This window comes from Haliaeetus albicilla, chromosome 21, assembly GCF_947461875.1.
Source record: "Haliaeetus albicilla chromosome 21, bHalAlb1.1, whole genome shotgun sequence".
In the NCBI taxonomy this organism is placed as follows: domain Eukaryota; kingdom Metazoa; phylum Chordata; class Aves; order Accipitriformes; family Accipitridae; genus Haliaeetus; species Haliaeetus albicilla.
This window is the reverse complement of record NC_091503.1, coordinates 12378376-12386512: the sequence shown is the minus strand read 5'-3', so window position 1 is coordinate 12386512 and position 8137 is coordinate 12378376.

Below are 8137 nucleotides of genomic sequence, written 5' to 3'. Positions count from 1 at the left end.
AGGGATTAGCTGTCTATTATTTTGAGTTTGACAAACTTAGCCCTGAAAACAGAACATTGTTGATGTCTCAGAAGTCACCAGGTTCTCCATGGGGCAGTACTTAGAAGGTGGAAACCATCTGACCAACTTGCAAGCATTTTCTTACTCCAGAAAAACAGGTAATGAGAGAAATCCTCCTCATTCTGCAAGCGGATTTTTCCCAAACCGAATAAAATCAGCTCATTACTTCCAGCTCTGCGCTAACTGTAAACAGCCCTTGTTCCCCACGGCTGCATCCTCAATATGTTGTAGCCCCAGAAATATATCCTTGATAAAAAGGTCAAGCATTCCCATAGCCATCGCTCCAGGGGAAGGGGAGTCCCAAACGGCTGGCGGAGGAAGGTGGGAACAGGCCCGCAGGTTTGATCAGAGGATGTGGCAAATTACAGAGCCGAGAGAGAACCAGCCCTGACAGGCTTAACTCGAGCAAACTAGTTAAAACAATTTTTGCACTTGTTGATGCTATTTCAGTGCCTCCGTCTGTAACATCTGGTTGCCTTAGATACACGAGGTAACTACGGCAACTAGCTGTTACAGGGAGACGGATAAGAAATAGATCAACATTGCTGAATTTGGCAGGCTCTAAAATAGGTTTTCTGTAAAGTAAAGCAGGTGCAGAAGGTACAACAGCATCGTGGGGCCGTGAATGGGAAAGGTGGCCGTGGCAGGAGGATACCCTAGTGTTAGGCTGTGTAAGCGTCTGGGTGCATTACCCCTTTACATCTGCTTACAGCAGGATTACTGGCCAGGGAGTATTAACAATACTTGGGATGCTCAAAGTGGGATGCCCAGTATTTGTGTTGGAGCTATTTTCACAGTAACATATCTCATCCCCACCTCCCTACCCTCCCCCCCGAAAAAGAAGGAACTGGGAGCTACAAGTTGTCCTCCCCAGTTTTCTAACTAAAGGGGGAGGAATATCTGAGGTGAAAAGATTGTGGTGACCAGAATCACTGTGAGTCTGAACACACTCACATCCTAAATATCACCACTTTAATGGCACAAGTGGCACCACGCCTTGGTGATGTAATGTACTGTAGTGCCACAAAACAGACCAGAAAATGATGCACAGTTTTCATTTTGGTGCTTTGCAGAATAATTAGTTAATCTGTTCGAAGGCAAGCAGCTTTCAGGCTGTGTATGGTGGGTTGTCATCCCTGTAGAAAGTCATTAAAGTGCACTGAAACATCCCAGTGACCTCTTTGCTCTAGACAGTAGGGAGGAGTGGGTGTTCCCAGATTTGAAAGTGAACCATCCAATACTGCCAGAAAGACATGTTTATGCCCAAAATGTCTGTCTGACTTTTTTCTGGCTTGCAGGAAAAGCTGTGTTAATAAATCCGCATGAAAAGCTGGATCCGCATGCTGTCTGAATATCCTTCACCAGGATTATTCCTACACAGAAATTTTCTCTACATAGCTAGAACAAAGCCTTCATTTCTTATTTGACTCAAAACTGCAGGCATTTACAGAAGGAAGCCAGCTCTACTGTTCCATCTGATGCATTTCATAAAAAATACCTGTAAGATCGGGGTGTTACAACAGCTAACCAGCCCAGTTCTGCTAATGAAGGGCATCATTCATTAATCCTGGCAACATTGTTTTCCCAACCACAAAGGGTGCTGGCTTATTATATTGCTTACATATGAAATGTGAGTGTCTAACCCAGAAGATCCCCACCTTTTCACCTCAACATGCTCCTTGAGTGAAGTCTGCACAGAATTTTATTTTCCTGAGGATGTTTTCCTCATTAAACAGACTAGTTGGTAACTAACGTAAGGCCATATTTTTCCCAGCAAATTGCCCTCTTGGAATTCTTTTCTATTTATCTTTAGAGACGTGAACTAGTTAGATGAACAGAAATGAAATTCAGTCTCAGTAAATGTAAAGTAATACACGCTGGAGGAGTAGTGAGAGCATTTTCAAGCACCTTAAGGGCTCTAAATTAACTCCCTCAATTTTGTAAAGCGACCCAAGTGGCAATGCATAGCTCAGTGAAAATTGTTACTCAATAAGCAATCAAAAATGCTGACAAGATACTAGGAAGTTTAAAGAATGGGCTGCAAATTAAAAAAAAATAAAAAAAAAATTTAAGGCAATTTCAAATGACCAAGCACTGGGCAGACTCAGGTATAATATTGTGTATTCACCAGTCAAAAGATTTCAGAAAAGGTATCACAAAGGTTTGGAGGAATTTCATAAAAAATAGCAAGTAAGAAACCTTTCCAATCAAAAACAGATTTGAAGGAGCAAGACTGTATTCTTTAGGAAGCAGAAAACTAGGAGGGGACCTGAGGGCAAGCATGGGAAATGAGAAATGATCTGGAGAAGAGAGATCAGGAGCTTCTCCTTTTCCTTCTTTGTAATACAAACTGGGAGTATTCAGCAAATTAAAGGATGGGAAGTGCATAACATAAAAACTGAAATGCTTTTACACAGGCCGTGTAATATAAATCCCTGGAGATTGCTGTGAAAGCCGTCTAGGAGGTTACTGCCTGGACCCCTTTCCTATTTTGTACCTGCAGTGCAGTCTCTTGAAGGACCATATGCTGGCTCCTTGGCCACCCCACATCCCTGGCTGAAACCTGAGCTTGAAACCTGAAGAGAAGTGGCCATGTAGCAAGATGTATGACGTCTGGCAGCTAGGAGTTGAGGTACATGCTCCACTCTACTTCATTATGGGGTCGAAAGCCACCAACAGAGGGGGAGTAACAAGTATGTGACGATAAAGAGCTGCAGCTGCTGGCTCAGTGAATATAGGTCAGAGCTGCAAAACCTTAATCTACAGAGGAAGTATGAATGTGAAAAACATAATCAGATTCAAGCAGGATTGCAAGTTGTGTGGGTAACCAGTGCCCTCAGAGTTCACCTAAATTAACTGATAGAGAATTTATCTCTTTCCATGTAGATGCAAATGAGACTAAGCAGCAAGACCTTCTGAAAACACAGTGACCTTGTCAGGTACTTTAGAAAAATTACAAACTTTTTCCACCCAATGGGCAACATATGGCCAGGACCTTTCAACAGTGGTGCAGCAAGCTCACCTCCACTGCCTGCTGTTCAGCCACTATTAGCTGGGCAGCGTTTGAAATGAGAGGGTGGGTGGAGGAATGGGGGTCACACCACATCACCTTGGCACAGAGGATCAAAGTCATCGTTTTGGGGGACAGAATCCACCAGAATACTGGTGCATCACTGTATGTTAAACGGTGATGTACCTATGTGAAACTTCACTGTGTGTTAAACAGTGAGCATCACTATGTGTTAAACAGAAAACAGAGAAGCAATCTTAAGCCAGACAGAAATTTCTCACAAGTCAGTTAGCTTTTTACCTGTGGGTAAGTTCCCTTTGGACAATTCAAACCCATCTTTAGATCTTTCTTCCCTGTAAAACTGTTGTGGGTGATCTGCTCACCATCACCAAATTGCCCTGTTAATGTTACAGCCACGGAGGCAGGTGCGGAGGACAGGCGAGGGCATGGTTCCTGCAGGGGGCGGGAGGGGTAGAAGGGCTGTTAGCAAAGCAGGTGTTTGGTGGAGGAGCAAAAATTTCAGGTGAGGAACCATTATGACTTTTACTCAGAAAGTAAAATAAGGCTTCGATTTTGTGAGGCCTTTACAAGAGCATTTTTCTTGACGTGTGCCAAAATTCATATGTGATCCAGTCACATAAGCAGTGACCCTAGGTGCAGAACACCTAATGATTTCAATAGGAATGTCGTATTTGGGCTGCTTGCAGAATCCAGGAGCCCTGAGTTGCACATAACATATTTGGTACTGTGTCAGCCTTAATAAGGGATAAGCTGCTCTAATCAGACATCCGTTTAGGGAGGGAAAAGAGAGCCTTCAAGTCTTGCTCTTTGCAGACACATGTCCTTCTCACTGTTAATCTGAAAAGTGACATTGATTCTTTTCTCTGTAGCGGAGCCATGCTTACTTCATTTACGTCTATTGAGGTCTATGGCAAAAACTTTTGCAAAAAGAACCATAAATTTTCACAGCTGACTTGAAAACTAGCATGGGGACAAGCAGAAGACGACCTAAGTCTACTCAAAACTCAGCGAACAAGGTGGTATCCTACTGGGATGAGGGGTTAAGCCCTCTGTGTGAGCTATCTCTCAAGGAGCAGGGTGAAGTAAGGCTATACCCCCAAGATTTGGCTTTTTACTTTACAGCGCCATATACAGTGGTTTGAACACTGTAGCCACCTTTGGTTATTCTCTGATATTTGGGACATTAAGCCTTCCTTTAGTCTACAGAGGCAACAGAGCAGCCTGGGCTTTGTGTGATGGGACCCAGTTTTTATAGAACTGGATTATTGAGACTGGTATGAACACAAAGAAGCCAACCAATTATTTTTTTTTTTTAACCTTCTAGGCATCAGCAACAGAACTGGAAAAAAACTCCTAACCATCTCTTTTTATACGAGGAAGTGTGGCGGTCTGCCGTGATAGCTGCATGGGCTCTGAATAAAGCAGCCAGCGCATCAGAGGAGGAGCGTGGTGGTATCTCAGACAGCACCCATGGGAACATCACCCACCCTCCTCTGCCAGAGCAAGGGAGCCCCTAAGTGCTGCAAGGTGTGACTGGTTCAGTGAGTGATTTAGTCGCTGTCAGTTGGTTTAAAGGTGGCTTGCTGTGTACAAAAGATGAGGAAGAGGTAACATGCTCTGAAACCAAGTGTGGTGTAACCAGGTTGCTCCTTTATGAGTGCTGCCCAGTGGGCTCCTGCCTCTTGGAGGACACACCTGGAGACCCGCCGCTGGGCACAGCCACACAGCTGAGAGGATGTGCGGCTACTGCTCCCTCCAGTGAAGTTTCTCCTCTTTTGGTAGACAGACTTCAGAAATGCTGGTCTTCCTCCAGGAGCAGTGATCCTGAGGGCCATGTCAAACAGGGGCCTGAGCAACTGCCAAAGGCCGTGACAGCTCCACTGGGGCCAGAGAAGCCCTTCTGGCCATGCCCCTGGCTCTCCACCTTCCTGAGCTAGATCTCATCACCCTTTCTGACTTTGAGGCATGTAGCTGCACATGCCTTGACCATCTAATCCACTGTATTTGGGTTGACTTCCTTCCCTGTTTGCTGCTTCTTGCTCCCAGTAACTAATTCCTTGTCCTCTGTAGCTGGGGCTCCTCGGCCTTTCATCTCCTCATCCATCAGGCACCTGACCTTTTTCCTCTGCTTCACTGGGGTACCTGATGCCTCTCCCTCTGTCTCACCATTTCTCCTTCTGTTCTGCCATGCTCCTCCATGGCCACTAAGCATTTGCGGCTCACCAGCCTCCCATGAGACACCAAATGCCTCAACCCAGGGTGTCAAGGAGTTAGGAAGTGAGAAAAGATCTTCAGCAAGGAAATATTTCTGGTGACTTTGTCTTTAAATCTATATGCATGTAACTTTGGGGAAGACAGAGAAAAAAATTTTTTCAGAATGAATGCATTTTCTTTAGAGTTTAGTACTATGTATTTACTATATGCTATTAATATTACTTACCAGCATTGCATCACAACGTTCACTCTTTAACCAACAGTATGTAAAGCCTCTGCTTTGTTAAAAGCTGTGTCATGGTTTAACCCCAGGCAGCAACTAAGCACCATGTAGCCGCTCACTCACTCCCCCCTCCACCCAGTGGGATGGGGGAGAAAATCAGAAAGGAAAAGGTAAAACTTGGGTTAAGAACAATTTAAAAGAACAGAAAGGAAGAAACTAGTAATGATAATAATACCAATAATAAAATAACAACAACAACAATAATAATAATAATAAAAGAATTGGAATATACAAAACCAGTGGTGTACAATGCTCACCACTTGCTGACCAATGCCCAGTTAGTTGCCTAGCTGATCCACCCCCCAGGCCAACTGCCCCCAGTTTATGTACTGGGCATGACATCACATGGTCTGGAATACCCCTTTGGCCAGTTTGGGTCAGGTGCCCTGGCTGTGTCCCCTCCCAACTTCTTATGGCCCTCCAGCCTTCTTGCTGGCTGGGCATGAGAAACTGAAAAATCCTTGACTTAGTCTAAACACTGCTTAGCAACAACTGAAAACATCAGTGTGTTATCAACATTCTTCTCATACTGAACCCAAAACATAGCACTGTACCAGCTACTAGAAAGAAAATTAACTCTATCCCAGCTGAGACCAGGACAAGCTATCGTAGGCAAAACCAAGTCCTGTTTGTGTTGGTTTTGATGAAGTTTGAATCTGAACACAAATATTCTACTATTTTTTAATGCTGTGTGTGATAGCTATTAGCGCAATGGAAGTCTATCAGGATATTACTAGGCTGCCAATATTTGCTTTAAAAAAGTAACTTTTTATAGTAGCTGTTTTACATTTCTGTGCTATTTTTTTGCCTCAATATGTAGTCTTTGTTCATAAATCTTATATTAATGCTTTCCTTTTAGGATATATACAGTCTTCACATATAAGCTATATTTTATCCACACATCGTATTTTACAGAAATGGCAATGGGAAAATACACACAAGTATTCCATCTTTAATACTGTATGTTATCATTCAGACTCAAAAGTGCAGAGGTTATAGTAGTTATAAATGAAATAGTTTTCTTTGTGTTGAGTTTATTATACAGAATGCAGTTCTCACTTCAGGAAACTATGTCCAAGTTAGACTCACAGGCAAAACCGACTTCCATATTGTAATCTTCAATACAGTATATGTCAAGGATTCTTTTTCTCCTTTAAGAAAAGTCTTTTTTCAGAATTTCTACTCTCAAAGGCAGCTCAGAAATGAGATGACTTCTAGGAAAGGATTTCAAATGGAGGCAAATCTTGCCCCTGTACGACCAGAGTCAGATAAGAAAGCTTTAATACTAGCACAAAACATTCTTTGACTTCAAAGGCTTAATTTCTAGCTGGCACAGGACCGATAAAACCAATCATTTCCTCTTTAGATTTTGGTTTCTACTAATTGAATGTCTGTTCTTGTAAAGCATGTTAGTGAGTGGCACACAGTGCTGGCTGCAGCCCAGCTCGCCAAGCTCCCGATTTTATCCATTTGATAAAATACATAATTATGCGCATTGTGTGCGCGCAGCCCAAGGTCCCACTGACTTTGACGGCTGATAAGATCTCATTTTAAGACCATCAGCATCTGTTCATAAGTTATTATTCCTCCCATTCCAATTTCAGTTACGTTATTCGTTGCGGCTGTTTATCCTCATTGGCTGAGGATTTTGAAGCAGCTTCGGGGATTTAGACACATTTTCTGGTTTATGTCTATATTCTTTACATTTCCTTGAAGAGTTCCAGTTACCCTATTTATGGGCCTTTGTTAAGCCCTGTGACAGCAACCTCTTGGGCTTTTGGCACAAAATTTATACATTTCACTTAAGGGCTGGTCGATGGGTGAAACAGATTAAAAGATGTATTTGAAGAGCACAAGACTAATATATTCTCTGTGTACGTAGCGGCCTGAAAAGAAGAATACAGGCTTGGACCGTGGCAGCGGTGACCTAATTTAGACATTAAGAAGAATTATTTAGCAACAGAGATAGCGACACGTAGGCCTACGTTGCCGCAGGATGCCGCAGCGTTTCCATCTTGGGATTCTTTTTGAGGGCAGGCCGGGGTGACACAGGGTTTTATGCCGAGCCGTGCCTCCTTCCAGGACCCCTCCGACCCCCGGCTCTGCCGTTTCGTACCGCTGGCAGGGAAAACGTGGCGGTGAGGTGTCTCTGGGGAAAGGGGCTGGCAACGAAACAGCCGCCCCCCGCTTCTCCTCCTCCTCCTCCTCCTCCTCCTCTCCCCCCCGGCCGCCACCCCGTGCAGGCGCTGCCCTGCCGCCCCATCTAGCGGCAGCGCGCACCGCTGCCGGCAGGAAAAGGCAGGGAAAAAAGGCAGAAAAGGGCAGAAAAGGGCAGGCAGCTGCCGGCGGGCCTGCGGAGGCCCCGGGCAGGGCCAAGGGAAGAAGGAGGTTTGTTGGCGTCTGGGTCGCTAACACGGGAGAAGGGCGGCGAACCTCGCAGCTGCGCGACGTGGCGTGGATGTTATGCTGGTGTCGGAGGAGATGGAGTTTTTCTGTGGTTTGGGGTTTTTTTTTTCCTTCTTGACGCTGCCGTTCTCCTGCCTCCCAAA